Source organism: Leptopilina boulardi, unplaced genomic scaffold (genome assembly GCF_019393585.1).
Source record: "Leptopilina boulardi isolate dan_hultmark-lab unplaced genomic scaffold, ZJU_Lbou_2.1 LbouV2_13, whole genome shotgun sequence".
NCBI lineage: Eukaryota > Metazoa > Arthropoda > Insecta > Hymenoptera > Figitidae > Leptopilina > Leptopilina boulardi.
In genome coordinates this window covers 156734-162163 of record NW_026137674.1, presented here as the reverse complement: position 1 = coordinate 162163, position 5430 = coordinate 156734, and positions in this window count along the sequence as shown.

Genomic DNA, 5430 nt, shown 5'->3' with positions numbered 1-5430 from the left:
CCCTAATAGAATGAGTACCGCTTGAAGGGATGAACCTCCTTAAATAACTTTTAAAACTTACCACTTTCTTCTTCATTGCAAAGGAAATTATACCTTTCGGCAATTTTATCCCATGCTTTTTGTTTTTTTACACTGTTTTTGTAATCGTCAAGTTTTTTGTTGTACAATACAGGATGCTTCTCTACTAAATTTATAATTATTAAATTTTTATCTATATCAGAGGAATCTACTTCCATCATTTTAATAAAAGAAACTGATTTCAATAGAAAAAAAACTTAAAAGTACAATAAAACTGTTTAAATGCGTGTTAAATAATATAAAGGTATTACTATCGAAAACTTGAGATAATATTAGGAAGAAAATGTTGCATCCAGTGATAGCAGCAGAATGTGTTCGTAGTAGGTAAAATGTCGGTAGTATCATTTCCACTACGCTTGCGTCAATTGTGTCAATTCCTTATTGGCTTTCAACATTTTGTGATTCAAAGTTTAAAATTATTTTATAGCATTTGTAAACTATTCATGCTTTGAACCAATACTTCTGCAATTATTATTAATATCATTGAAAAATTTCTAAAATATAATCATATGTAATCCTAGCCATATGGAGCATTGACATTTTTCTTTAAAAAAACGAAAGAACAAGATTTAACATGGCCTTCAGCGCCATATGATTTTATTATAAGGCAACATTGTGTTTAATCCCTTATGGAATTTTACCTTTCTATTGCACTTTTGTTTATTTTTGTGAATTTCGCTTCGTATAAAACTTTGAGTTATATTGTTGTCTTTCAAGTTATCGGAAGTCCATTTTTGGTTCTTTTAGAACAATTTTTGGTATAGTGCAACATAGTTCCTACTTTGTAAACTATTTTATCTTTTTTAAGAGTTGGCATTAGTGCGTTAAATGTGTGGCGCTGTGAATCTAACTTAACATTTGTTTATGTTTCTTCAGAGTATCGTTAAAACTTTAAATTTACTGTTGCGATTATTTAGTATTAAAAGTCTTTTTGTTTTTATTATCTTCTTAATAACTGTAAACATTTATTCATGTGAAATATGACAGCTCCTGTTCCGGGAAATGAGTGTCATAAAATTTCGATTTTAATAGAAAATGTTGCGAAGAAAGTGTGTTTGTATGATAAAAAATTTAGTCGAGATTCTGTTGCCAAAAAAAAGCATGGGATGAAATTTGTGAAATTATGAAAAAAGCAGGATATGATGAAATTACAGGTAAGTGATTTGGTACTTTACTTTGTTAAATTGCAGTAATATTTTTAAAAAAAATATGTATTATTTTTATAGTTGATGAAATTCAAACAAGATGGACTAGTATTAGGGATGGATTTGTTCGAGCTGACAGAAAAAAAATTAATTACAAATATAGAAAGCAGTTGCTCTTTTTGATGCCACACATTGGTCATGTTGAAAAAAATAAAAGGTATAAATAACAATTATTGCTGCTTGATACGATAAAATAAAATAATAAAGTACAGTAAATGTTTTTTGCTCTAATTTTATCACAATTTTGTTCTATTCTTAATTTTCTCCATTTTCAGTTAGTCAAGAATTAAGAAAATGTTATTTTATATAATAAAGTCCTTTGTAAATCTAATATACAAATGAAATGATCAATTGAAAAATTTCCTGTTACTTATAATTTAAATTTTTTTGGAATAACGTACTTCTTCTTTTTAAGTAAAGTTATTTTCGGTTATCTAAAAAATAAAATGCAAAGCTGTATTCTTGTTGTGTAATAAATAATTTTTTTTATAGTGTCAAGCGACTCATTAAAAAAATGAAGATTGGAGTGATGCCTCAAGTTGTTCTTCATTAAATACGGTAATTTCTACATAATCACAAGCTGATACTTCAGCTATTGCATCTCAAGAAGTTTTTCGCGAATTAAAGGAAATAATAAAACGAGATAATATGAAGAATCAAAATGCCGGTAGATGGAGAATGTTTTTTTACAAAAGTTCAATATTTTAATAGGATGTCATAATTTTCTTTTGATTTTAAAAATGCATACTGATTTTCAGATCAACCAACGACTTCTGCGTTTAATATTGAGGATTTTTCTTCTGATAATAGAGATTTACCTATTAACGAAAATATTGGTGAATACAACGCAGGTATGATAACTGAATAATATTAATACCAAATGATATAGATTATATGCAAAATTGTAATGACTGAAGATTTTTGTTATTGCATTTCTGGTTCTGTACATCAGAATATTAAAACTTTATTAAACCCTTTCTTATTGGAACTAATAAATAAACATACTACATTTTTTACAGCCCATGAAGTAAATCAAATTTCGAAAAATTTGGTTGAAAATGATCATTCACAACATGCTGATAAATCTGATCCAGATAATGATACAAATCGAATTGCTCAAAATATTGTTAGCGATCAACATTCACATCAACAACTGCCGGAACATGCTGATAAATTTGATTCAGACAATGATGCAAATCGAATTGCTCAAAATATTGTTAGCGATTAACATTCACATCAACAACTGCCGGAACATGCTGATAAATTTGATCCAGACAATGATGCAAATCGAATTGCTCAAAATATTGTTAGCGATCAACATTTACATCAACAACTGCCGGAACAGAATGATGATTTTCCTCTAGCAAATTATAATAATTCACTTTTCCAAAATTCAATTGACAATGAAAATTTACATGAAGTACAACAGGAGCAGCAAGATGACCATCAACATTAGGATGATAATAATAATAATAATAACGCAAGAAAGAAGAAGACAGGTCCAAATATCCGAGATGTGAAATTACTTTTAGATCGAGTAGAATTAGATAAATTTAAGGAAAAACAAGTCCAAGAAGCTCAAACTTCGACAAAATCTACTTTACCTAAAATTCTAATAAAACGAAAAATTCAAACTGCAACTACAATTTGGAAACTAAAAAATCTTCAGATTTCAATAACATTGTTACTGCAAACTTTCAAAATCCTGGACAGGCCAGAACCGGAAAAGTTGAAAGAGGTAAATTATAATAAATATTTTAAAAATCAATATTTGAGTCCCATAAATGATCTTATTTATAATAATCAAATCAATTATAATGTGAAATTCTAATTTAACATAAAACATTTTTTATAAAAAAAAGAATTTAAAAACTAATATCTCTTTATTTTTTCAATTTGTTTATATACAGGTGTCCATCCGCCTCACGATAATTTTGCAAGAAGAAATAGAGTCAGTATTGATAGATGTGAAATTAAATTTGAAGGGGCTGTGAATACATTAGAGAAATTTACGAAAATGGCTACTAATTACTACGCGAAAAAACAAATTTTAATAAACAAATGGTTACAAATGAAGCTGCAGTGAACATGGCATCATCACCTGCATTAAAAGATGGCTACGAAGAAGAAATAATTAACTTTTTTAGAAGAATACCTCAAACAAGAAAAAGAGAGGCCTTTGGATATGTTATGGAGCAACTGGAATATATTCTGCATGATGCTGAGGTTATTTAACTTTGATTTTAATTTGGACTTGTAAATGAGATTTTCTTTAACTTATCTTTTAAAGATTGCGTTGTTTTCAAAGTTTATACATTATTATAAAAATGTTGAGCAAGACTTCTAAAAGTTACACTAATTTTATGTTATACAGATTTGAATATTAAGATGTTAAACAAACTTCAATCATACAATTACAGAGTATGATGAACAGTATAAAATTCTTTATTAAATTAAGCAAATATTTATAACTTAAAAATGTTTTATTGACATAGTTTTTTATCTTAAAACATAAGCGTAATGTTTTGTTATTAGAAATGTTGTCCTTGATAAATATGACAGGTAGTACAGAGGCCTTTGAATATGTTATGGAGCGAATTTAATATATTATGTATGATGCTGAGTTTCTTTAACTTATCTCTTAAAGATTGCGTTGTTTTCAAACTTTATAGATTAGTATAAAAATGTTGATCAAAACATATGAAAGTTACATAAATTTTATGTTACATAGATTTAAATATTAAGATGTTAAACAAACTGCAATTATACAATTACAAGATATGATGAACAGTATTAAAGTTCATTTAACTAGATTAAGTAAACATTTATAACTTAAAATTTTTTTATAAACATATTTTTTTTATCTTAAAGCATATGCATAATGTTTTGTTATTATAAATGTCTTCCATCATAAATAACACCGTTTGTCTTTACTGTATTTGAAAAAATCATTAAATTACATTAAATTGCTTTGCTTTTCAAAATATGCACACAGAATTTTTCTTACTTTTTGTCCTTTAGGACAAATTTTTTTCTTAGTTTTCTTTTTTTCCTGTTGGTTTCGTCCATCGATATCATAATTGTCATCATTATTTCTTCCTATTTCATCTTCGGCATCTTCTTCACCTTCTTCATCTTCTTCTTCATTCTCATCTTCTTGTCGCTAAAAATTTTCATTAAAATCTTGATTGCACTTATAATTTTCTCTAATTTTCCGCATCAACTTTTCAGTTGCATACTTTTTATTTTCTTCTGGCTCTTGCGCTTCCTTCGACAATAAAAAATTGTGTAAACACAACAAACATTTGACTATGTTAATTGAAGTCCGTAACTTTAAGTTCAGTGTTGTTTGCAGAATTCGCCAAACAGTTGTAAGAATTCCAAAAGAATCTTTAATTGTCATTCGAGCATGAGACAAACTGTAAAAAGTGTTTTTTTAAATTTTTATTTTTTTATTTATTTGTACTTACCGATAATTGAATAACTTGTGTGCATCGTGTTTTAAACTTTGCCTTGAATATGGCCGCATTAGATATGATCTCAAACCGAAAGCTTCATCCCCAATGAAGAAATACGGAATTTGGTCATTCATTCCAGACAAAGGTATTGATTTAGGAAGAGGATATCTTCCTGCTTCTAATTCTTGTCCAAATCCCGACGCATTGAACACGCTTGCGTCATTTAGAGATCCTGTAATAGGGTAATCGGTACAATGATTGGCCCCTTAAGAAAATTTTCATGTTTGACAAATTGTCAAATTCATACCAGTTGTCAAAAAAATATTTGAAAAACACTACTCGACTGTAAATTTATTTTATTTGAAGTGTTAATAATTCGAAAAGAATAGGAAAATTTTTCATAATAGATATTTAATGAAAATGATGCAAATGACAGAAAATACATTTATTGGCCTTAAATACATAGCGATTGGCAAAGGCCAACAATTGTATCATTGGCCTCTGAAGTTTTTAGATACAGTAATTGGCCGTCTCTTCTATTAGAATTACCTGTACGTTACCGAAACTGACAGAAGCGACACTGTCGGCATAATTTTAGTTATTGGCCCTGTGTTTATACACTGATTGGCCGTGGCCAAAAATTATATTTTAAGGTTATTTAACATTTTCAAATGGAAGAACTTATTAAA